Source organism: Mus musculus, chromosome 6, assembly GCF_000001635.26.
Source record: "Mus musculus strain C57BL/6J chromosome 6, GRCm38.p6 C57BL/6J".
Taxonomy (NCBI): domain Eukaryota; kingdom Metazoa; phylum Chordata; class Mammalia; order Rodentia; family Muridae; genus Mus; species Mus musculus.
Genome location: NC_000072.6, coordinates 127733419 through 127760137, shown reverse-complemented (window position 1 = coordinate 127760137; position 26719 = coordinate 127733419). Strand labels below are relative to the sequence as shown.

The following is a 26719-nucleotide window of genomic DNA, read 5'->3' as shown; positions in this document are numbered from 1 at the left end:
CAATTAAGGTTCCTTCTCCCAGAAAACTCTAACTTATGTTGATAACAAAATAAACACACAAACAATCAACAACAACAACAACAACAACAAAACAACCCTAAGATTATCCAGGACAGTCACTTACATAAAAACAGGGCTCAGAAATACAAAACATCTTTTGATCACCCAACATAATACTCGCAGCATAGTAAGCCTAAGACCTGGCTGATGAATGCCTGGATGGTCTGTCTGCAAAGCAGCTTATTTTGTCACCCCTCCCCCTACCTCTCCTCCCAGTGATCTCTTTCCCTTCACTAAGCTGCCCACCTCACCCAGGGTCTCTTATTGTGTTTCTTTTTTTTCTCTCTTCCTTGAGTCATAGCAATTATCATATGCTCTATCATGTTTATTTAATGTTTATATTTTCATTTCCATTGGGCACAGTAAATGCTGTGTGGACACCATTTTCCTTAGCAGCAGCAGTGCAAAGCAGCTCTTACCAACTGCAGTTTGTAGTTGAGGGAATCGTAGCTTGTGGTGGTTAATTGTCTTGACCAAGGGTGTACAGTTGCTGGGAAGCTGGGCTGTGGTGCTTTGAGTTGGAATGTGCTCTGGGTGTGACACAGGACTGTTTCTGTCTCCCCCTCTTCGCTGTGCTTTTGGCACATGTGTGCTGTATGCATGGGGACGTGTCAAGTGCATGTTGCCTGTGTGTACATCTAGAGACCACGTGCCTGTGTCAGGGGTCTTCCTTTATCTTTCTCCACCTTATTTTTGAAAAAACAAAAACAAAACAAAACAAAACAAAACAAAACAAAACAAAACAAAACAAAACAAAACAAAACACAACCCTTCCCCTCAACCTGGAGCTTGCCAGCCCAGCAAGATCAACTGGATCCCAGCAAGGCCAGGGATCCCTCTGTCTCCAGCCCCTCTTTTTAACTTAGGCACCGAGGGTCCAAATCCAGGTCATCATGCTTGCACAACAAGAACTTTACCTATAATTCCACTCCCAACTCTGCTCTCTCTTTTATTCACACTCCTAACCTCCATCTCGCCTTATCTTTTTTTTCCCTCCCCTCCCCCACCAGCTCCTACCCACCAGGTAAATTTGTAGGCTTGGGAAAGAGCTCACAACTGATTGAAATCTGTAGAGCCTTGTATCTGGAGTGGCAGAGGATTTGTTTTGGATTTGCCGGTAGAGTTGCTTTAGTGGCAGAGCTGTGAGCTCTCTGAGAAGTCCAGTTACTGCTGGACTGTAAGGATCCGCCTCTCAGTACTTCTTAAAAGTTAAAGCACGAGCTACTGATTTCTTGGCCTCGAGTGAAGGTTGACTGCAGCTCTGGGCCTCTCTGCCTGAGGTATGACCTTATCTATTTGCTTCTTGTCAGCTCTCACAGGTGGACTCTGTGTATCCATGCCCAGCGTTCACCCATGATCTATAACAGGCACTTCATCCCGCGGGGCCATTCCGAGTGTTGTGGGCGCGATCATACAAATACAGTGTTTAGCATGAGGTTTGTGCTTAGAAGCACGAGCTATTATTAATCACCTGGGCTTATCTGGTAGATTCTTAAAGTGGGAGCAGAGAAATAAAGAGCCTTAGCTGGTGACATCATGCAGTCATGGCAGCAGAAGGGAGAGCTGAGCAGCTGAGAAAAGGCTCAAATTCAGGCCTGCCGAAGACAGCTGGAGACAGGACTCCAGTTTCTTGTTGCCCTAGGGTCCACTGGGCCGGTGATAACAGCCTCGCCATGGGAAGATGTGGAGTCTCTGTGACCCACAGGCCAGCCTACTGCACTGGGGGCTCATATTCAGCTCTGGAGGGTCAGCACTGTGGTACCTTGTAACAGCTACAACAGAAGTAAAATCCCTGCACACTCTGAGGGAAATAGAGATGGGACGTTAGTCTGCCAAGACTGTGACAAGCCTGAGGAAGCATACAATGCCCTTCCCCAACCTGTCCCCTAAAAATAAATAAATAAATAAATAAATAAACAAATAAATAGGCAACCCCTGCTTGTTCATCACTGTACAAATGTAGCACTTTCGTGTTAACAGAGAGAACTGAGGCGTGAGAGGAGGGGAGAAGAGTAACAGGAGAGGGAAGCCCAGTCTCACAGCACAGATTGGATGGTTCATTAAGGAATTAAGACCCCTCCCCTCTTGACCATAATCCCTTAGGAGGAAATACTGTGTGCTTGGCCTGGCCCAGGCTAGCCTGGTTAAGTAGGACCAAATTGGGCTAATGGCACTACAAAGGGAGTGGCAATTAGCAAATTCATCAATTAGGGCCCCATTTGCCACTGCATCTTGGGAGATAATTTCCTGAGATGAAGCAAAGTGGTAGCCTTTCAAGACTGGGGCTCCCAGAAAATGAAAGACTGGGAATCCCCGCAGATGCGCCCCATTCAAGGACGCCAACTCTCCCTGACAAGCAGTTATGACAGCAATTCTCTGAAGTGGTTTAATCAGAGAATCCACAAATGATTACAGCCCATCACAAGTGCAGATAGGATCTTAACTGAGGACTACCCTGTGTTAATATTAACGCACATGCATCCGTTCCTTTGCCTAGAGGTGCATAGGCAAACTGGGCGATCTGAGGCCTAGTTAGTGGCTGAGTGGTGTTGCATCCAAGCCCCACACATATGTAACAACCTCCTTTTGTTATAATCTCTTTTGATGTTCAAGTTATAGCTGAGGGATCCAATGTGCAGTAGGGTGGTTTGGGGCACCAGTTTTGAGCTTTTATCTCGTTTTCATCCCTGTGGGATTATAAAGCACATTTTATGGGGTAGCCAGAAGCACCACATTTAATAACAACTTTGGACATAAAGAAGCCTCACAAATGTTTTCTCTTTTTCCTTCCGGTTGGAACTTTACTCGCCCAGCTTTTGTTTTGCTGTTAGTGGAAGATTTATAGTTCAGAGTGGGAGCAGTTGCTTCGGAGGTTCTGGGAGAGCTGATATGAATGAGAGAACCCTGTTGGGCTGTGGGGGTGGGGGAGAGATGCATCTAAGTCTGAAGGGGTAGATACAGGGTGCAGATGAGCTCCCTCGCATCCTTACACACTCGCCCTATGTGACTTGAGATCCGTTTCACCCAGCGCAGGAGGGCAGTGTGAATCGCTGGCGAGAGCCTCTGAGAATAGAGGCGGTGTCTGATGTCTCAGCATGGGGGAGTGTGTCGCACGTGGGGCATGGTTAGAGTAGGCTGGAGAATTAGTTATCTTTCCTGTCGCTGTGATAAAAATACCGGACAAAAGCAATTTAAGACAGGAAGGGTTTATTCTGGCTCACAGTTTGAGGACACAGCCCGCTGTGGCATTGGGAGAAGGGGTGGGGGAGGGGAGGGGAAGGGGCAGAGAAGGAATGAATTTGAGGCAGTGGTCCCACTATGTCCACAGTCCGGAAAAGGAGCTGGATGCTGGTGTTCTGTCTGCTTTCCCCTTCTTATTCAGTCCAGGCCCCCAACCCACGGGACACTGCCACCCATTTTTAAACCAATCTAGAAGCTCCCGGTGGCGTTGTAGGTATTTCTAGACTCTGTCAAGTTGATAGTCAAGAAGGACTGTCACAGGCCGCAGTGAGAACAGCTGAGGCACAGCCTCGTGGGAAAAAAGCTGAGTCTGGGGTGCAAAAGGCTTCGGAGCCTTAAATCTACATTTTGGGTCGTAAGGTGCAATGGTCCTCCTGAGGTAAAGGCTGGGGTCTGGGCTGCCTGCTCTCACTCCCAGGCTTTCTCCAGGTGACCTCATCCTTGCTCCTGGTTTCTCCTGGTTTGTGTGTGGTTAGCGTACAGAGGTTCATGCATTTGGAAGCTTTGTCCTCAGAATGGTGGTAAGAGATGATGGACTTTTGAGAGGTGGGGTTGGGGAATAAAGATGATCGAATCGCGTGATAGACGTAAGAGAAATTATCTTCGTGAAACCCGTCTCTATGCGACAGTTACAGAAACAGAAAGATGGGGCAGAGTGGGGGGGCATTTGAGTCTCCTGGGAAGTACTCTCAGCAGACTAGGGGACTATGGTCTTGTTCTGTTGCCTAATTTGAGATGAAGCGGTTTACTTCTCTGTGTACCACGGCCATGGTGTGTTTGAACTGGTCTTCCATCACCAGAGGCCAAGCCAGTGTGGCAGCCAACCTCAGACTCTGAAGCTTGAAACTGTAAGCTGTGTAAGTCCCTTTTCATGAGCAGCCTGCCTCAGGTGTTTTGTTATAGTATTGCACAGCTGGCTTCTGCAGCTTCCTTTCTGGTCCATCTGCAACTGCTTCTCAACCTCAGAGCAGCATCTGAGCTTTCTCCTCCGAGGTCACCCCATATGACTGACACTGACAGGCCCTTTCCCTCAGTTGTCTCATTGGAACCCCAAAATTCCTGAAGGCTGTCTGTCTGGCCTTCCTTTCCTCTAACTCATTCATGATTGTGTTCTGTGTGTCCTAATCTAGCTGTGTATTAAGTCATCAAACCTAGAATCCTAGAATCTTCCCCTTCCTATCTCATCAGCAAAGCCTGAAGACTCTGCTTCAGAGTCTTCTGTATGCATGCACGCATATGTGCATACATTCCCACACACATCTGCATATATACATGTACATGCATGCGTACATGGATGTGCATGTGTATACATGCATGTGTCTGTGTTTCATAGGTATATGTGGTTTATGCTCATGCATATGCAGAGGCCAGAGCAAGACAGGTTATGGGGTGTCTTCCACTGTCCTTTTGTGCCTTACTGCCTCGAAGCAAGGTTCCTCACTGCACTAGAGGCTTATTGGCTAAGAACAGCAGGCAGTCAAGCTCTCGGGATCCCTTCCTAGCCCCTCCAAGTGTTAGACTTACAGACATGCTCAGTCATGCTCACTTTTTACATGGTGCTAGGGTGCTAGGGATTTGAACTCAGGTCCTGGAGTTTGCATAGGAAGTGCTTTTTACCCATCTTGTAATCAACCGAACCTCATTTAGGCGTCTTAGGTACTTGTTACCCCAAAGTCGCAGGTCTGTCTTCCATGTTCCAGGAGAACTGTCAAGATACAAGGGTCAGCAAGAACCAGTGCTTCATCTGTGGTGACTGGGACCCCCTTGCCCTTTGGCCACAACAAGAGGCATGGAGAAAACCAGAGAGGCCCTGGAAAAGCCTGGCTGGAGGCAAGGGGCTAAGAGTTTGAATCTACCGTATGCCTCCTCTGCTGGTCTAGCATCTCTGGCCATGTAGAGATTGGACAATGGGATCTGCATTGTCCTGAGGCTCTGCCCAGGGAAGCGGATGTGATGCCCCACACTGGTCACTGTCCTTGTCATTCTGACTTATACAGCTTAAGAGAGGAAACGTTCGTTCTGTCTCATCGCTTCAGAGGGTGCCTCCTACGATGGTGAGACAAGCATGGTGGACCAGGTCTGTGCTCGTGGGAGCAAGATGCTCACATCATGGCTGAATTAGGAAGCAGAGAGAACCAGCCCAGACTTAAGGGTCAAATACAACCTTCAAGGTGTACCACCAGCAACCCACTTCCACCAAATAGGGCCTATATCCCCAAGTTCCCATGACCCCTCAAAACAGCGCAACCAGTTGGGGGATCAAGTGTTCAAACACAGGAGCCTGTAGAGGCCATTTCATGCAGACACCATCAGACTTTGTTTCTACTTTGGTCCAGGCTTCTTTGATTCATACCTGCTCTCGGTTCAGTATTGCTTTTTGACTCTTTTATCTGCATAGTTAAAAATAGATCTTTGCTACTCTTCCATGTAAAGAAACCCAAACTGCGTGGGCAGCTAGCACTGCAGAGCACTGTGATCTCTGCCGCAGGCCACTCTGGTGGCTTGTCTCGTAGGCTCTGTTGAGCCTGCACCCTGCACCCTGCTACACCACATGATCTGGCAAAGCCACTGGGGACCTGTCCTGAGCCCCAAGGATGAACTGCCTCCACTCCCCAGTTCATTCACTCCGGTGATGTGGTACCTGATACTATAATCAAAGCAGAGAACCAACTAAAAGGCAGAAGCCCTGCTCTGGTGATCCGGATTCTGTTGTTGGAGGCTATCAGACAGGGAGCATGGTGGCTTCTCTGTGAAACGCAGGCATGGTGGTTCCTATCCATCCTGCTTTATGGAGTGACCCTTTAATAGCAAGGGACAACGGCATCAGAACATTTGCAAAGTGTGATGTCATGGGAGACCACTGTCTGCCAGCTCATTAAGCCTTAGTAGGAGTCAAATAATTTTAGAATGAGGTCCACAGGATTCAGAAACCGGAGTTAGATTCCCACTCAACGACTGCTTACTCTCTGTCAGGCCTTTGCCGAGACTATGTTTGCCCTCCAGAGTGCTGTGAAGCCAGGGGTCTTGGTGTCTGAGGTTTGAAAACCTCTGGCCTGCCATCAGAGTTCTGATGCTAGCCCAGTACTCAGTAGAGCATGCGTCCTCTGTACGGGTTCTGCCTGGTTAAGTCCCCTTACATTTTGGCAAGTAAAGACACTTTAGATTCTTTAGACCTGCTTAATATCTTACTCAAGAGCAAAAGACAGGTCCCATGGTTTCTGAAGGCCCCTTTTGGAGTTCCCATGCATTAATCCGTTCTTCCAAGAACAGTTTTCAGCGACTCCAACTAATCCCCAGTAGAGCAGCCAGCTCTTCGTGGTGCTGTCTATCAGATCGCCTGTATGTACTTCATTGTTTCCAGGCATCTTTGGAGATCCAGCTCTGAGAGCTTCTTGCATGTCATTTCCCCACTACTGGCCCCTTTCAAGCATTCTGACAAAGGGAGCTAGAATCCAAAGAAAGAAAGCATCAAATGTCAGTAGTTCTGGGAGTATGTTTAATAGGGGTGGTAAATTCAGTCCCATGCCTGGCTCAGGCAGACCTGTGCCCTACCATATATACCTTTCGAAAGGCTTTTATCCCATCCAGCTTTAGCTAATGAATACGGCACTGTGGCGTGTCCTCTAAGGAGCCTATAGTGACTTAGTGGATCTTGGGATCTTTCTCCAGCCTCAGTCCAGAAGGACAAAGAGGATCTGGACAGAGAATGGGGCAGGGCAGATGTGACTGCCCCTTGATGACAAATTGCTCTGTCTGAGTCAGAGAGTTGGCTTTGGGGCCACACTGTCAGGTGCTGTGTTCATCTCCCAGGCCCTTCTGAACTCAGTGAGCCCTGCAAAGAGGAGGTAGCTTGTCCCTTTTTTGAGGCTCAACGAGGCTAGCACCTGGCTGGCTTAGTGTTGGGATTGGCTGTGGCCCCAGGACCTTCTTGGCTCATCTTGTCAGAACTGCCAGGAATGCTGGGGAACAGACTGGTGCTGGCTGCTGCTGCTGCAGAGTGGGGGTAGTGTGGGGGGCGGGGGAGGGCGGAGAGTAGCTGGCCTAGCCAGTGGAGACTTTCTGACTACATAGTTTTCACTGAAGGAAATGAAGCAGGCTTGCAATCTCAAGTCTGCTCCTCCTGTTCACCCTCCATCTGTCACCAGGACATTCTGTGAAACTTCCTGGGGCAGGGGCAGCATCAGGGATGGAAGAGAGTACAGCCAACTGTAAATAGCCCTTTGTCCCTTCTCTGTGTGCTCCCTACAGACCACTTTTATGAAGTGAAGTCACCTAGCTCTTTCCCCAAGGGACGTGGGCTCTGAGTTCCAGCAACTTCTCTCCTCTCACCTGAGACCTAGGGGTCAACTGTGGAGCTCCTACAGCTCCAGCTTCCACTAAGCCACGTTCACAAACAGGAATAATGAGCCTCGCTCACTTAGCACACTCTGGTCTAGGAGTAGGAGCCTTTCAAAGCACCTGGTAGGGATCACCCTGTTTAAATCTTAAATAATCCCATGAGTGTATATGCATCCTAACTCCAGTTTATAGATGAGGATGAAGATGTGACCGAGATAGGTTCAGAAAATTTCCCAAGATCTAGGGTCATGTAGTTGGATTCAAGAGAGCCGGTCACCTTCTAAAACCTGCATGGTCCCTGGTTGCTCTGGTTTCCCCTGTGTCAGTCACAACAACATTTTCTGAAGCTTTCAGAAAAAAAATCTTTCCCAGAGCAGACCGACTGGATTCAAAAGCTCTAGAGGTGGGGTCAGAAATCTACTCTGTAGGTGGTTCTCATGGCCACTCGATGATCAGCTTACAACAGTGAACTGCAATCTATCCGCACCCATTGCTAGCCTTCATGGGAACCCACTGGCTCCATTATACCATTCTCTAGCCTACTTAAGGGGACAGAATATCTGAAAGGTCCCTCCTTGGCCTTGACTGTGGCCTTGGCAGGTTCTTGAAGCTTGTGGTTTCTTAAGATGGAGCTGAAGTTCTCCTATCTGCTAACTCTACGGCCTTGAGTTAGCGAGTTATTTTCCCTGGATCTCGTTTTCCCTTCTTCTTCCTTCAGAAAGATTTGTGTGAGGGTCAGATGAAGGAACATTAACAAAGCCTTTAGCGCCAGGGCTGTTCAGGGAAGGGCGGCTGCCATTCTGGTTGTGATGGCGACGGTTGCTCGGGGTTGCTAAATGCTTGCCTCTTATATGAGACTCGAAAAGCAGATCCAGGTTGCAAGCTAAAATTAAGCTCAAAGAAAGCAAAGGGCAGAATATCAGCCCTGACTCTCTGGGATGATGCCCAAGGAGTGAGGGAGAGAGGGTGTGGTGGATTCTGAAGATGAGGGGCTGGGAGTGAAGTCGCTTGGCCTCAGTCACCTCCTCAGGGCTATTTTTCCACCCATCCATTTGAGTCCTCACCCATGTCGTTTCTAATGATGAGAGAATATGGTCAAAACTATCTAAGATATGGCCCTATGCCCCAAATGTGTGTGTGTGTGTGTGTGTGTATGTGTGAGACAGAGAGTGTGTGTGAGTGTGTGTGTATGACTGTATGTAAGAGTTCATGTGTGTGTACGTATGTGTGCATGTGTATGAGAGTGTGGAGTATGTGTGTGAGTGTATGACTGTGTGTAAGAGTGCATGTGTGTGTAAAAGTATGTGTATGAGAGAATGTGTGTGTAAGAGTGTGTGTATGAGAGAGTATGAATGTATGAGGGTGTAAGAGAGTGTGTGTGTATTTGTGTGTGTGTGTGAGAGAGAGATAGAGAGAAAGAGAGAAAGAGAGAGAGAGAGAGTATTGAGTATAAGAGTCTGTGTGTGATTGTGTGTAAGAGTACGAGCTTGTGTGTGTAAGAATGTCATGCATGTGTGTGTGTCTGTGTGTGTGGTGCACACGCATGTGTGTGAGATCAGCTCATTCTATCATCCAGGCTGGAACTTACTCTGCAACCCAGGTTGGCTTCAAATTCAAGGCAACCCTCCTGCTTCAGTCTTCCAAGTGCTGGGTTTACAGATGTATTCTACCATGTCCTTGCCATTTTGAGACACATAAAAGCCACAGCAAGCCTTCCTCAGATTGACTGTGTTCAGCTGGGAGAGGAAATGTCACGATGTTCCCTCTGTGGAGAGGGGATAGTAACATACATAGAAGTGACCCCTTCATATTTAACTAACCTCCGTGAAAACTCAGCAAGGGTATCCAGGTGTGAGCTGAACAGGTAAGTGGACTGCGGAGAGGGGGAAGGTGGTGGTTGTAAGCAAAGGAAGGTGCAGAGGCCACAAAGCCTGTCATGGTCTTAAGGGGATGTAGTGAAGGCCAGTGGAACCGGAGCAGCCTTTGAGAAGGGACTAAGCCCAAGAAAGAAGTCAACTTAAAAATCTTCGCCAATGAACTCAAACTTTGTCCGTGGGTTTCTCTTGACTCCAGCTTCACCTCTGTCTTCATGGATCTATCTGTATCTGTTGGGTAGGGCAGGGCTCAGGCCAGCTTGGGCACAGAAGAGGGTCCTTTGTCCCGATTGAGGCCGAGAACATGTCTCTAGGGTTCTCAGCTCCTCTCTGCACCATCTCTCACGGCAATCAGCTAAGGGATCCCCCATCCATTCACATACTGAACAGGGATTTATCAAACACTCACCCTGTATGAGGCACAGGGCTCAGCACCAGTGCATCTGGACCAGAACAGTAGCTGGTGCTCTGTCCCTGGATGCGGAGGAGTGTGTAGTGTGTGTGGAGCAGCAGGAAGGGCAGGATAACAAAGGTCAGACAGTCCCAGGCGGGTGCGGAAGATGCAACACCTAAGGTTGTGTAGAGGATACAGGGGTTTGCATGCCTTTGGGGTCTCAACACTCCAAGGGTTGTCACCGTCACTTCTGACCTTCTTAGGTCTTCTCCGCACCGACTTTACTCCACTTCCTACATGACTGTCTCCACATCCAGGATCTGAGCTATTCCTTGGGAAAACAGTCTTTGAAACTGGTCCTTCTACTCCCTGCTCCTTTCAGAAAAGAGGCCTGATAAGTGAGTTCACCCTAAGGTGTTCAGTCCTTAACTGGGGAGTTTGAAAGTGACTGAAACAGCGCTGTGATTTCAGGCTTCTCATCCGAGGCCAGTTTATTTGAGTGTCTTTAAACCACCATAATAGGACTGCTCTATTTTTCCCTGTTATTCCAATCAGACTTTGTCTCTATACCTCTCTCTTTTGGTGAAATACAAGTAGCCACATCATTTACCATCTTAACCTCGTGTGGGGCACTACAGCACCAAGCTCGCTCAGATTGCGCTGCAGTCCTGTCCTCACTCAGCTTTCCCTGAGCTTTCTTCATCTTGCAAAGCAGAAACATTATAGCCCTGAGACCACACCTCTCTCATTTCTGCCCGGCGTCTGGCAGCCACCATCCTTCTGTCTGTCTTAATACCATTGATTGCTCCAGTGACCCAGACGGGTGGACTGGTACAGTGTTTGGTATTTGTGACTGTCTTAGTTGACAGACCCCAGTGTGCTCAAAATTCCTCTGTGCTGTGGCATGCGTTGAGCTTTCCTTTCTGACTTTCCTGCTTTCGCTTTTGATGGTGCTGGAGATTGAACTCAGGGCCCGCCACACAAGGTAAGCCTCCTGCCATGGAGCCACACCCCTGGGCAAGATTCCCTTCCTTTTAAAAGCCAAATAAACTTCCATCGTATGTGTGAACCAGCAGTCTCTTGTTGCCTTTCATAGTTTAGCCATTGTGAATGATGCTAAAGCGAACATGGATGCACAGATATCTCATTCAGACCCAGCTTTCAGTTATTCTGAGTGCACGCCTAGAAATGAATCACTGCATTATACATAGTTCTATTTTTAATTTTTTTTTTTGAGGACCCACTATACTGTTCTCCATGGTAGCGAGACCATCTCCCTCCGTCACCAGCAGCACACAAGGTTTTCAGTTTCATCACCGCTTGCTGTCTTCAGTGGGAGTGAGGATAACTCACTGCAGTCTGTTTTGCCAGTGCTGGGGGTCCATCTTGGTGAACCCCAGGACCTCACTCGTGCTGTTTGAGGGCTCGCCCCCTGAGCTGCAGCTCTCGCTGCATTTTGATTCACTTTCTCCAAAATGATCATGTCAGGTTTTCCTTGATATCTTTTGCAACATTTTTAAAAATAGATAAGAGTATGAAATTGCAATATCCTCTTGGTAAACTGGCCATTGTGAAAAAGATTGTATTTCTTCCTGATGTTATTGACTTTCAAGTCTGTGTTGCTGTTAGTGTGGCTGCTGAACTTCCCTCGTCCCTTCGCTTTGAACACTTAACATATTTTTACATGAAAATTCACCTCAAACAGGTTGTCTCTTAAAATCCATTATGACAACCTCTGCCTTTTGGGGGTGGGGGGACGGTTGAGACAGGGTTCATCTGTGTAGCCTTCTCTGTATAGCCCTGGCTGTCTTGGAACTCACTCTGTAGACCAGGCTGGCCTGGAACTCAGAAATCCACCTGCCTCTGCCTCCCAAGTGCTTGGATTAAAGGCATGTGCCACCACCACTGTCCTAACCTATGTCTTTTAATAGAGCTGTTTCAACCATTAACATTTAATGTAATCATTGTCACAATTAGGTTTAAGTTTTTACCTTGATATTTGTTTCTTTGTCACTATTCTTTGTTACCTCAAGTCTTCCTTTTCTACCTTTTGGGGAGACCATGTAGTCTATCAATTTACTTTCATTCAGTGGTCGTTTTAGGGTTCACAATAGCTTTAGGTTTCTACTGCTGCAATAAAACATCATGACTAAAAACAACTCAGGGGAGGAAGTTTATTTTACTGTAGAGCTCTCAGGTCATACTCTATCACTGAGGGAAGTCAGAGCAGAAACTCAAGGCAGAAACCTGAAAGCAGAAACTGAAGCAGAAGGCGCAGAGGGAAAACTTCCTACTGGCTTCTACTGACTGCCTTTTTATATATCTCAGGATATCTGGCCCAGGGGTAGCACCACCTACAATAGGCTGGGCCTTCCTATGTCAATCACTAATCAAGAAATGTTTCCCATTGGCTTGCCTCCAGGGCAGTTTCATGGAGGCATTTTCTCAATTGTGGTTCCCTCTTCTCAGATAATTATCACTGTGTCAAGTTGACAAACCAACAAAGACAGCAAGCAAGGACACTTGACCCTCATCAACCTGACACACAAGTACACCACTATTCAGCCACAACCTTTCCTTTCTTGTTAGTTCCTAAGATCTCATACTAATACTAGTATCACAATATAAACTATGCTGACTTTCAAAGGTCTGAAAGTCTTTAAATTTTCAACACTTACAAATCTTGAAAGTCTGAAGTTGTTTTAGAACATTCAAAGTCTCTCTTAAAGTTCAGAGCCTCTTTAAAATAATATCTAAAGTCTCTAAAATATCCAAAGTTTTCCCCAAACTCCAAAGAGTTTTTAAAAATTCAAAGTCTCTCTAAAATGTAAAGTGTCTCACCTCCTAGAAAAATCAAATAAGTTACATGCTTTCTTGCTCCAAGAGGGAGTAACCAGGGCACAGTCACAATTAAATCAAAGCAAACCCAAAGTTTAACAGTGCAAAACTTGGTATCTGACTTCTGGAATCTACTCACAATCCTTCAGGCTCCAAAGGGCTTAGACCATTTCTCTTCAGCTCTGCCATCCACAGCACACACAGCCCATTGGCTCAGAACAGCCACTCCCACCCCCACTGCTGTTCTGTTGGTTGTCTTGGCTGTTCCTTTGCTAGTAGATTCTACTGGGTTCTCTTCAGGGACTCCAACCCTGCTAAAGTCTCTTTCCATGACTCTTTCAATCCTGAGCCTTCAATGGATATTGAAGCTGCCCCTTCATCAATAACCTCTCACAGTGCTAAGCCTCAGCTGCTCTCCATGACCCTTTCATGCCTTCAAAATCATTCCTACTTGAGAGACTCTTATACACGGCCAAGTTCAACCATCTCTATGAAATGCAGCCAAGACAACCACTCTGGGACATAACTACTGTGTGCTAAACCTGAGGAAGTCACCCCAGATTTCACCCCAACAATGCTGGACTCTTATTAATCACTGCCACCTTCTCACACTGTCTGACCAGCGTCAATCCTTCCCAGTAAAGCACATTTCCAGTCCGTGGTGCTGGTCTGTTGATAATCACTGCTGGTTCTTCAGCCCCAGATGACCAGGATTATAGATTCTTCATTAAAAAAAAATCACACGAATGAGAGCTGGAGAATTGGCTCAGAGGTTAAGGGCATTTGTTCCTCCTGAAGAGGACCTGGGTTCAATTCCTCACACCTGCATGGTAGCTCATGATCATTTGTAACATCAGTTACCGGGGAATCAGATGCTGTTGACTGACATCTAAGGGCACCAGGCATGCATATGCCCCATAGACAAACATTGCAAGCAATACACACAAATAGAAAATAAGTTAATCTAAACAATAAAAACTAAAACCAAATCACATTACCAGTCCCAATAGTCTTTGAGGTTGCCCCTCTCAATGGGAGAACTCTCAAATTTCTTTCAGAGACTCTACAAGCCTTGGTAGCTCAGTTGTCTGCATTGCTTTCCATTATCTTCAAAGCTCCCACAAAACAGCCTGAAGAGCTCCCTGTCCTCAATGGCTTCTACAGCCCTAAGTTCAATCTTCCTAAAGATAAATGGCCTAATCGCTAATGACCTGGTATCAATTTTGTCTTAGGCTTCTATGGCTGTGATAAAACATGACTAAAGCAACTAGAAAGGAAAGAACTTATTTCGTCTTACACATCATAGTCATTGAAGGACATATGGGCAGGAGTCCAAGGCAGGGACCTGAAGCAGAAGCCATGGGGAAGTGCGGCTTGCTGGCTTGCTCCTTATGGCTTGCTCAGCTTGCTTTCTTATACAGAACTGGACCATATGCCCAGAGGTAGCATCACCCACAACAGACTCGACACTCTCACATCATCACTAATTAAAAAATGTCCCCTAGACCCCTAGGCTTCCTTACAGCCAGATCTTATAGAGGAAATTCTCTCAGTTGTGGTACCCGCTTCTCAGGTGACTCTAGGCTTTTTTTCAAGTTAACAAAAGAAACCAAACAGGGCAGCAGTATACACTCTAAACATACATGTGCCTCCAGGGAGTATTGAAACATGCATGTGGCAGGATTTGCTCCTAACTGTAGATGTTTTGTGCAGTGTTTTTCTGCTTCTTTGAAAGTCTGATAACTTTTTACTGGATGCCGAACACTATGGTTTTTTTTGCTGTCATGGTTGGGTGGTGGGTATTTTTAGGTATTTTGTATTGGGGGGTTAATAAATGAAACACTCTTCATGTTCATAAATTATGGACTTTCAACATTGGTTTGGAGGGACAAGAAGCTCTCCAGACCCTGTGAACACTGCAGATGTACACTGAACACTGTAACCCTGTCCTTTGGGGGCTTCTTCTGGCTTTATGTGGTTCCTTCACATTCTTGATGTGCTCGGCCTTGGCAGAATCCTCGGGACCGCTCAGCAGAGCTGCACATTCTCTGAAGAGTGTGCTTCCCCTGGACTTCGCTTTAGGGACTCTTGCCTTGCCGGCATGGGGGTCCTTATCTCCATCTCTCTCAGCAACAGTGGTGCATCAGCTCTGCCTGGGGTGGACTCTTCTCTGCTGTGCTTAGATCCTTCTCCCAGGCCTCACTGGACAATCCATCTCTCAGGCTTCGCCTTTTCCAATGCCTGGTGTTCAGTAACATGAAAAACGATATATCTCCTTCTGAGACGGGTCTCATTCTGTATCCCTGGCCAACATGGAACTGCGTATAAATCAGACAGGTTATGTCTGCCTCCTGAGCGCACCAGTGCACTCAGCCTAAACCTTTTGTCTCTTATGTTCCATTTGCCCTTTCAAATAGTTGTTGGGATTGTCTGGGAATGCTTTTTAAAAAAATCTAAAGTTTGTGTTCCCCCTGGCAGACTTCACTCCTCTCCAGTGTGTGCCAGTACAAAAAAAATATTCATATTAGATTCTTTGATGAAAGACGTCAACGTCTCCTGCTGGGATTCCAGGTGGAAATATATTTATTTGAGGAAAAGAAGCTTGGTGGATGGGGTGGAACAAGTCTGAAGGAATCCATGAGAACCAGGAACCGTCTAACCTTGTGTGGCTGTCATCTGGGCCAGCCGCTTGAAATGTCTGTCTGTATTACTACATAACCTGTAGCTCTTCTTTAAAAAAAAATTATCAAGGGCCAACATGATAATATGCTGCCAACTTTTAAGACTCGAGTTCCCCAGGGCCCATCTAGTGGAAGGAAAGGACCAGTTCCCACAAGTTGTCCTCTGAGGTCTATGCATGTGCGTCATGGCAAGCACTACCCCCACCACACATGTACACACACACACACACACACACACACACACACACACACACTAAAATGTGGTAAGAAAATTAATTGGCCATGTATCATGGTGTACGTTTAATTACAGCACTCAGGAGGCAGATCTCTGTGCGTTTAAGAGCAGCTTGATATATACAAGGAATTCCAGGCCAGCCAGGGCTACACAGTGAGATCTTGTCTCAAAATACAAACCAAAAAAAAAAAAAAAAAAACCAAACCCTCAAACCCAAAGACAGTAAAATCTGAGCTCTCAGTTTAACGGCCAAATGATAGAGCCTGGAGGCTGTGAGGATCCAGATCCTGGGCTGAGCCAGCATGTGTCTCCTCTGCCTGTGCCACCGGAGTGTGAAGAGATGGTTGGAAAGGCCTAACAGATACACTTGAGTCTGCACTTGAAGCCACTTGTGGTCTATACGGATGGAGTTAGGAGTCTTAGTCTAAGCTAGCTGCATCGTTGAGATATTTGCCTCCTAGAAATTTCCTGGGGTAAGACACTCCTGGTAAAATCTCCTGAGCGCTGTAGACCCTCCAAAGGGATTTGAGCACATCACTGGCCTCCTTTCGATGATGCTCAGTTTTGCCTTTCTTCCAGCCACCTCACTGTCTTCTCAAGGGGCATCTGTTGTCTGGACCAGGCAAGGCTCATGGAGTGCAGTGAGCAGAGGGATGTAGGTGGAGGTCTCACTGGTGAATGGCCATGCCGACAGACCAGTGCCGTCAACATGCCACTGTGTATAGAGTGTCAAGGGAACCAGAGCCATATGAAATCTGTCTGAAAGTCTGAAGGGATTCCTTTTTGGATAAATGACAGCCACAGTTGTGGCATAGTCAGAACCACTAGCTTGAGGCCAGCTTTAAGCCAATTTCAGAATTGAAGCAGGTAAAATTTGGGTGCCCCATGGATCAGAAAGGTCTGATTTCCAGTGGTGGTCCTTTCCTGCAGGGATCAGTCCCAGAGAATCCAGGAAGTTCAGAAGATGGTGGGAAGTGGGATGAGGAATTGAATGAACCCCCGGAGAGCAGACAATGTAGGCGCGCGCGCATGTGTGTGTGTGTGTGTGTGTGTGTGTGTGTGTGTGTGTGTGTGCAACAGTTGTCATAACAGTCCACAAAGGGCAGCCACAGACATTGTACCCAGTGACACTGAAGGGCCCAGTGAACATCCAAAAACAGCACCATGGCATGGAATCAGGTAGCCGGAACTATCCTCTCTCGTAGTCCCATGTCACACTTGAGAATTTCCTCTATCTGTTGGCACATTCAGAGTTTTTAGTCACCCTATTGGCCCCAGAGAAGAGACAGTATGCATTATTATTACAAAGTGGAAGCAGGAGAGGAGGGGAAACAGCTTTGGAGAGTTGGTTGATAATGGCAATGGTCTGCCAAGGCTGACCACATGAAACTGAGGAGACCCTCAAGAGCAGAATCCATAGGTCTTGTGTCTGTGTCAATAGAAATCAGTCTCAGGACAGACCCCCTCCCCCCCCCCCCTTGCTCAGATCCCAGCCTGAGAGGACCAGACTCAGGAGTCCAGTATAGATCCCATAGGGATGATGTGACTCAAGTCTAGAAGTGAAGGGCCTCCCTAACTCCCACAGGGAGAAGGCTGAGAGGAGACCGTCTCTGTTGTGTGCATCTGCTCATAGTGGCAGAGGAGAAGCCAGGTGAGCACAGGCCACCTGGAGAGAGACGATCCACAGTGGAGAGAGAGGATCCTGTTGACCTACAGAGGGGAGAGGAAGGAGGAGGGGGTGCTAGCCTGGGAAATCTGCTTACAAGCCCATTGAAGAGGAAGAGCCAGGAGCCAAGCATCCAATTAACCTGACATCGTTCGCAGCCCAAATATCTGAGGAGATAAGAGGAGAATTTAATATGTGGATGCTTGGGAGAAAAGTGACTAAGAATGGAAAACAGCCCCGGTTTATTTAAAAAATAGGTCAGGCCCAACAAATCCAGGCGATGCTTTCGCAGCGGTTACTGATCCAGGAGACAGGGAGTGCTGTGTGGGAGCAGTGTGGTTTTGATTTGAGGCAAGCATTGCTGTTGTGCCACAAAGAGACAGCCAGAGGCTGACAGGAAGCACCGGGACACCGTGCGCAGCACCACTACCGCCTTCCAGTTGCACCGTAAGGGGTTCTAGTGAGTTAGTCAGGGATCAGTCCGGGCCACACAGCCCCAAATGTGATGGAACCCATCCAGCCTCCAAGCACCCACTGCAGAACTAATGTGCTTTCTAGAACCTTCAGCTGTTTCCCTTCCAGGGTTCTGTGGCCTGTTCTGGCCTTGTGTCAATTTTAGTAGCACCCGGGTAGTGCTCAGCTTCCATGTTGAGGGCCATGTAAGAGCTCAGGGGCTCAGAGGGGCTGAGAAAGGCAGGTCAATGCCCGAGTTCATGAGTGTCATCACCTGGGAGCTTGGCATGCTTGAAGATTATGGGGCTCACCCCACAAGTTCGGCTTCCATGCACTGGGGGGTCCGGGAGGGTCCACAGGACTGGTATCTAGAAACTAAGCTAAATCACAGTCCAGGTTCACTCCCTCAGACCCTGCCGACTAACCTCTTAGGAAAAGAGCATTTCCAGCCAGAAATTCAGTGCCAGCGAACATCCTACCCTCTTCCTCTGAGACTGACACTTTATTGTAATATCATCACAAAGAATTCTTTTTAGCCTGTCAGCTCAGTTGGCCATGGTTCTTCCCCCCGCCCCCCCCACCTTCCCCTGGAGAGTCACTAGTCTATAACATGCCAGGTGGGGAAGTACCCACAGGGACCAGCAGTTCTCAGACCAGACAGACAGCACATCAGAATTCCCTGGGAGCTTTCTGATCATAAATGGCCGAGTCCCACTGTAGATTCTGAGGCAGTGGTATCTTGAGCTGCCCAAGAGTTTATATTTCTTTTAAGCCCCCCCAGGGGAGCCTGATACTGGTGGTCCAGGGCACATACTCTGAGCACCACTGCCCTTTACCCTCTTATGCCCTTAACCCCAGCTTGTTTAGTGCAGAGAACAGAGAGCAGCAAGTGGTGTGACCGCTTGAGAGAAGTGGTTTCTGGGAATCCAGCGTCTGACTCCATGGTCACAAAAGGGCAAGTGAATAGGGGTGACAGGGTGTGGAGGGAGTGACTGTACTCCTACTTCAGGGCCTAGGGAGAAAATCTGGGCGTGGCTGTGCCTAGGAGTCCATTTAGCGGGAACATTCGAAAGGCTGCAGGTGACCAATCTTGAGCAAACCAGAGATCCAGTAGCCGGGTGTGAGGAGGTGACAGTAGCAGGCAAAGCTGGGGGGTATCTGAACATTGCCACCCCAACAATGCCCCTGACTCTTGGGGTTCTGGCAGTGAGTGAGACCAACCCAACCGAACACTGCTTCCCTCCAAGTTCACAGGCCACGAGGTCTCTCCCCTGGGATCCAGGGATCCCTCCTGTAGCCCAGCTGTCTATGGGAAACATAGATGCAGAACAACCAATGGGAGAATGCACTCTGGTCATCTTTGTTCTTGAAAGCTCTTTATTTCCGGTATGATCTTAGGACGTAGGAACGGTCCAGGAACCGGCTGTGAGAATGCTCTCCCTCTGTGTGGAGCTCAGGTGCCCCTATAATGATGACAGATGGCGATAGCACAGCTAACTGTTTATGTCATTATCAACGACTCAGTCACAGCTTAGATCACAGCCTCAGAAGTGTGCATAGGACGGCGGCATGAGGGTGCAGAGGGTGTCTACAGGTGATTCTGGTGGCAGGACCAGATGAGAGGATGGAAAAAAAGAGGGAAACAGAGAGAGAAGACTGGGGGGATGCCAGGGCACCCCACTCGCCTGTAGGGTCTTGTCTCCCATACTCTACTTCTTCCGTGGCTACCACAGGCCACGCAGGCTGTTTGGAGTGTGATGTTAGAAGCTCTCTTGGCATTTGGAGAATAGAGCAGGAGACAGATCCTGAAGTGGGCCTCTGTTTTCAGGGAGTGCTTGGGCTAGGGCCAAGAGGAGTCATTTATAGCCCGAGGGACTCAGGTCGGCTTTGACTGCCGGATGCAGGAGAGACTGACAGTTCTGTGTCCTGCGCCCTACCTTCCTCCTCCTGTGCTCGCCCTGTGATTTCCTTTGTCCCCTCTCCATGCCTTTCCTGCTTTTCACAGCTCCAGTTCCAGTTCACCCTGGACAGATTCCTGTCCTATGTGGGCCTCAGTTTCTCCACCTGTACCCAGAAACCTGGGAGACGTGTCTGCCTGACTCCTCTGAAGTGTATCTCTGGAGCTGCCCACTGACTCTCACCCGGTTTCTGCACCGAGTGCTGGGCCTCCTTCCTGGGCTAGCATGCCCTGGCCGAGGCAGCAGCTGGGTTCTGCATGGCTGGGCTGAACCAAGCATGCTGTGGTGTTGCCACAGACAGCATGGACCCTGACATTGCTGTGGACACTGGTTTACTGCCTGGCTCTGGGATTCGATAACTCTGGACTCTTGCCAGTAAGTCTAGAGCTTGAGAGCTTTAGGTTATTTATTTATTTATTTATTTATTTATTTATTTATTTATTTTTTGGTCTGTGTATTTCAGCACCTTGTCAAGTTGCTACACCTTCGCCAAGCAATGTGTGCAAAGTGCTTAGCAGAGTGGGCCCTCAATCAGAACTAACCATCATCCGCCCCACCCCCATCACCTGCCATCCCCCTGCCTGTCTAGGTGGAGGTAGGGTTAGGTTGAAATGCCCCCATCTTACCCCACCTGGGGAAGTCCTACCCTCCCTGGAAGGATCCGTTCAAAACTTTGTCTCCAGAAATCGTCTTCTTAGCCTTGGCAGGCAGTGGGCCTGGGTTTCAGCAAATTGAGATCATAAGCTGTGTGGAGAGAGTACCAAGAATTAGTGGCACCACAAGCATCTTAGAGGAGGCAGAAATAAGCCTTGCAGGTCCCTTTGTGTGACCTGGGGCCCCAGCCATGGTCAGGACCAGATGAGGGAGGGCCATCTTTCACAGGCACTTTCCCTGAGCAGGACAGCTGTTTTGAGCAGATAGAGCCAGGGTCGAGGGTAGATTGGGCTCCATCCCTACTGGAGTAGAGATGGGGAAGGGACTTGGGTTGGGAGGTACTCTGGAGCTTAATGGCCAAGGCTATGGGAGACAAAGGTGCTGGCGTTGGGGGCTGGCTGGACTCTACATGCCACTATACCCTCAAACCCTGCTGATGTCTCAGCCATAAACTCTACTAAACAGTTGAAAGAATATTCCAGAGCCTCTTTGAGCCTCCTTCCTAGGGAGGAGTCGGGCCCTCTGACCTTACAGAGATGACTACCAGGACCAATGGCCAATGTTCTCCATGTTTCTAGAGCCACGTGGACAAACAGCTGAGCCTGCACCCTGACCAAGCTCCCAGAGAGAACCTTCATTTGTGGCTAAACCATCTTTTGAGACTGGATGTCTGCATAGCCCACCATGGACCCCTCTGTCTCGCCAATCTTTCCAAGCACACGCAGTGTCTGCAGCTCAGCAGGCAGTAGTGGAAGGCAAAGCGACACCCATACAGCCCACTCACCCTCAGACTTCTGGGAGAGGGCACGCCTCTCTGTCCATAGGCAGAATGCAGACCTCCTCTCAGGAGGCTGGCAGACTTCAGAACCAGGGACAACCTGGTTTTTGTCTCCCTGACTGGCTATTAAGTTCATTGTTTCCCCTGACTCATGAATTCCTATGTCTCGTGGGTACAGCAGCAGCACGTGACAGATGCTTGGCTGTTGAGGAAAGGGACTCAGGGACCTCAGGACAGAGAACCTTGACCAGGAGCAATGCTTGAGCAAAGCTAGGAACTGTCTCTCCTATCTCTTTATTTGACTATGGTCAATATAGGGGACAACTGGATGTATAGGAACTCCTTGAGTTTGGGGGGTGACTCTAGGCTGCCCGCTGAGCTCATTATCCTTCAGGGTAGATGAAAGCACTGGCCAGGCTGCAGGAAGGAAGGCTTTGCTTTAGAGTCCCCTCCTTGAAGTCAACACCTGGGTCACATGTCCCCAGAAGAAGGGCTGTCTGAAGACACATCTTCTCTCCCTATTGTCTTCCTGTCTCCATGCCTGTTCCTCTGGGTCCCCTGAGCCCAATCAGGTCCTCAAAGGGTGGTGTCTTTTTTCCTAGGTGTATCCCCCATTCTTTCCCTGTGGTCTCTCTCATGCAGGCCCTTATTTCACTCTGTCCTTCCAATGGCTCCCAAGACAAAGTCTCAGCCTCAGTTTCCCTCCATGGGTCTGGAGTTGCATTTCACATTCATCTGTAATATTAACTTCTGCTGCTTGCAAAAGTGGTGCCAGAAAGAATTAATTATTCATGGTCCCAGTCAATACCCAGTGACAACCGCTGACAATTCTGGTACCTTCTCTAAGTCTCCTCTCTTCATGCACCAGTGTGAACAGGTTTTAATTAAGACACAGTCACACAGTCTAGTCTCCCATGTGTCCTCCCCAACCAACAGTTTATTGTGCTCCCAAGCTTATGGTCTTAAACACCTTTCCTACACTTTCAAGGGCTGCATATCGCTCATGGCAAGATGCTCACCTCTTACTCTGATCAATTTTGTTTGGTGAAGCATCTATTGACTCTTGTTTTGGCCATCGTGAAATTCAGAGAGCTACATACTTAGGATGATAAATAGTCCTCTCCTGGTGTTACATTTAAGAAAAGCATTTGTGGTTTAAAGGATTTGTGCTTTTTAATGCCCTTAATAAATTTTTACCAAGCTGCTTTCTAAAAAGTCTCGACTTAATTACATTTCTACAAGACACGTGCAAAAGTGCCTCCTCTCCCCCCTCTCCTCTTTTCCCCTGTCCCAAAGAATCTTGCGAATGCAGGATTGATCAGTTTGAGGGATAAGGTAAGGTTTTGTTCCATTTTGAGGTAGATGGTCCTTGAATTTTGGTTGGATTTATTTCCCATCCTCTGATACGCATATGTGTTACCAATGAGTCCAAAGTGGTTGCTACTTCCTGCTCACTTGGTCCAATCAGCATAATGTCATCAATATAGTGCACCAATGTGATATTTTGTGAAAGATCCAAACGATCAAGATCCCTTCTAACTAAATTATGACACAGGGCAGGAGAGTTAATATATCCTTGAGGCAAAACTGTGAAGGTATACTGTTGGCCTTGCCAACTAAAAGCAAATTGCTTCTGGTGGTCCTTATGGATAGGTACTGAGAAGAAGGCATTTGCCAGATCAATAGCCGCATACCAGGTGCCAGGAGATGTGTTAATTTGCTCAAGTAATGAAACTACATCTGGTACAGCAGCTGCAATTGGAGTTACTACCTGATTTAGTTTTCGATAATCAACTGTCATCAAGCTGCTCTCTAGCGGGTCCCAGCGTTTAAGCCGTGTGTTCGTTTGCTGTTGGTTTTTATTTGTGCATCAACTGGTGAGCTTCTTCTTCTTCCCCATTAAGTTGGGGTTTCTCCCTCTTTATTACTGGTTTGTCAGCGCTTTCTTCATAAGCACACATTAGCCTTTCCTTGCCACATATGTTTGGGTGTGCCCTTTCATCTCGTAGAAGGTGTTTATTGACTGGACCCTCCTTCATCTCCGCTTGCTTGACATCTTTTCTCACGCGGCTCAATGGCATTTCAAACCCCGTGTATCCAAATTGAGATTCATTATTTCCCCCCGCCCCAGCCTGCTCTTCCTGCTGACTTGCTTATTTCTGTTAATGTCACCACTATTTTCCTACTCATCCAGGCTTGAAATGTGGACGGCAGCTCGGTTTCCAGCTCCTGTCTCTTCCCCCATGTTCTGCCAGTTGCCAACCCTATAGGTTCTATTTCTGTGCTGCGCTGGCAGGCAGCCCCTCCAAACACCCCAGGGGTTCACATGTTCATTATTTCTTAACCGGACTTTGAAAATAGCCTCCTACATTTCACCATAGATGCCCTTTGCTTTCTTGTTCCCCACTGTACTCTACAATCACACTCAATTTCCAAAAGCGGTGTCCAAATATGGGGATGTGGGACCCTGCATACGTGGGGTGCGGCTCTCCATTGTCTACCGTATTTAATTCCACCCTCTTAGCCTGAGGATGGTCTTTTCTCAGTAGACTCTTCTGCCATCTCAACCTCCTCTCCCCCATCAAGTTCACCACCTTCCCACCCCCTGTCCTTTTTGCTCCAACCACCCCTCTTCCTCTCGGAATTCACCCAGCTCACCTATCCCTTTCAAAATCCATTGACAAAGCTCCCTGCTTGTGGCATAGCCAACTCTGCTAGAATTTCTTGTCTCCCACTCGAAGGGAATTCACCTCTTTTGTGTTTGAGCTTTCTTTTTTTTTTTTTGTCAAGTGTGTTTTATTGAAGCCTCTGGGGAGGGTGCTAAAGGTCTCAGCGTTTAGAAAGCAAAATCTCTGGGCAATGCCTCCTCCCAGGTCCATTTCTTCTATGCAGTGCCTCATAGCAGCAGGCGTTCCGCAGTTGTCTGTAAGAATTCAAAGCAACCCTCGTGTAGCTTAATGCTCAGGAATTCAAGGCCACCATAAGAAGGGCATACCTGTCAGTCCAGGGGCAAGAACACAAGTCTATGTTGCAGAAGGCTGAGCTGGGCTGATGGGCAGCCTTTGGGACTACGCACCAGCCATGATCACCTCTTTGTCCTCATGTCTTGTAGCTATTTAATTCAATGTCCTTCCCTTGTCCTTGGCCAAGTAGTCATTCATCCCATTGCCTTGTACACTGTGTGACATGTAGAAGCTACCTCCCAAGTTGACTGTGAAGATAGAATGCCAGTGAGTTTCAAGGAAAACAAGTCCTTGCACTCAGAGCTGAATGACAGCTGAAGGGTGCTGGAAGCCCCGTGACCTTGACACGCAAGTGACTGCACCAGTTAAGCGTTTTTCTCTCCCTAATATATTTAAATGGAGTCAATACTGGGGTCAACTGTGTGCACAGCTGTCTTCAGCTCTGGAGGTGACTCTGCAGCCTGCACGGGAGTGTGCAATTGACACGATCTATTTTTAGCCTTCCAGAGACCGTGACCAACATCCCAAGCAGAGGGTGGGCACACCTGCAGCATTCTAATGAAGCAGCCTCGCTTGCCAGACAGCCTGGCCTCTCCTCGACCCGAAGGCCCACGTTGCTAACCTGGGAAGTCTGCTGTTTCCTAGAGGTGGCAGCCCAGAGGCAGCTTGAGAATGGGATAAACCCCTTGCCCCACACAGCTCCTTTCTGTCTAGACTCAGGCACAGGACGGTCTTGAGGCTCTGTCTCATGTAGGAGTGTGGGTGGTGTCGCTTTCTATCTGCTCTGTTCCAGGGGTCACTTTTCCCCTTGACTGTAAGTCTGAGCTGACCCAGCTCATGGAGGGACAAATTAAGACAGGAAAATTATCTATATCTATATCTATATCTATATCTATATCTATATCTATATCTATATCTATATCTATATCTATATCCATATCCATATCCATATCCATATCCATATCCATATCCATATCTATATCTATATCTATATCTATATCTATCTATATATTCTATGTGATCCAGATGGTAGTAATAATACTGGCAACAATAGTTAAGCCCTTATTGTATATATACTATGCTGATGTCTAGTGCTAAGAGAAACTGAGAAACTAATTCTGGTATTTTGACTATTCTTTCAGAGAGGTTCTCTCTCTCTCTCTCTCTCTCTCTCTCTCTCTCTCTCTCTCTCGCGTGTGTGTGCATGTGCGTGTGTGTGCATGTGTGTGTGTGTGTGTGTGTGTGTGTGTGTGTGCACATGCACAGTGAACTCCTGTGCCTGTACATGCACATACGTATGTAGGCCAGAAGGTCAACCTCACATCATTCCCTGGGAGCCATCTACCTTGTTTTTTGAGGCTTCTCTCTGGGTGCGGGGGGTTCACCCATTATGCTGCTGTCTAGCCAAAGAGCCCAGGAATCCTCCTGTCCCTACCTTGCCAGTGATAGGATTACACTGAAATTTTACATTCATAAAATATAAAGTAAAATGGGCGCTGAGCTCATGGGCCCTGAGGCCTTTTATATCCTGAGCTATCTTACCTGCTCCTTGGAAAATTTTATTAGGAATTTATTGAGGAGGGAACAGAGATGTACTGGTGATGTACAGCTTCCTAAGGTCACACATCCAGGAGTCAGGACTGACTCCCAACTGAAGAAAACCATCATTTCGGAAAAACCCACTTGGCTATTTGTCTTGGTATTTTCTAGTGTGTGTCTTGCTTTGAGGCGTTTTCTGTGCCTGGCATCTGAGCATACACATTCTAGAAACAGGCAGTCCTCTGGCACTACTCTCCTTCATTTGGGTGACCTCTGACTTCCATCTCCCTCCTCCCTTAGCCTGAGGAGTGAAGACCAAGTAGCTGTGGTTGGGGCAGAGCCGTCAGGATGAAGACCCAGAGAAGCAGTAATTAGCAATGCTCAGGCAGGAGGTCAGCCAATGTGGGGGCTTGTGGTGCTGAGGCTGAGAATGAGAATCTAACCTCAGGGGCTGAGGCAACAGCCCTGGCATAGGAGAACACAGGAGGGCCAGATTTGAGGATAGCAAGTCTGACCGTAGCCTGGTATGATGTGGTGGGTAAGATGAACTCAGGGGCTTCGTCTCTGAAGCTCAGTCCTGTCCTGTCATTTGATTTGTTTTAATGAACATTTACTACATGCCTAAATACCCAGCCCTTTTCTAGGTTCTTTAAACAATTCCAATTTCTCTAATTTTCAGTGCCGTCTTAAGACGTATGGGATATTTTGTTCTCTAAGGCACAGGGTGGAGTGGTTAGTAACATCACCTGACATTGTGCAACTTATATAGTGACCATTTTCCCACTGCTGTGATAAAATATCCAAGGCTGGTACTTTACAAAGAAAAAAAATTCTTTAGCTTGTGGTTCTGAAGGTTCAAGAGCATGGTGTTATCTTCTGCTCTGAGGAGAGCCTCTTGACAGTAGAAACATACAAGTTTGAAAAAGAGAACAGACTGGGGATGGGGTGGTGGGGTGGTGGGGTGGTGCTTATGCCTTTAATCCCAGTGTCATCGGGAGGCAGAAGCAGGCGGATCTCTAAGTTCAAGGCCAGCTTGGTCTACAGGAGT

At 47.7% G+C, this 26719-nt stretch overlaps 1 protein-coding gene across 3 annotated transcripts in view; it reads left to right on the top strand.

The window, feature by feature from the left end:
* Prmt8 (protein arginine N-methyltransferase 8) overlaps positions 1–26719 on the top strand; it is an 80459-nt gene that overhangs the window by 9330 nt on the left and 44410 nt on the right. The gene's annotated exons all lie outside the window — the stretch shown is intronic.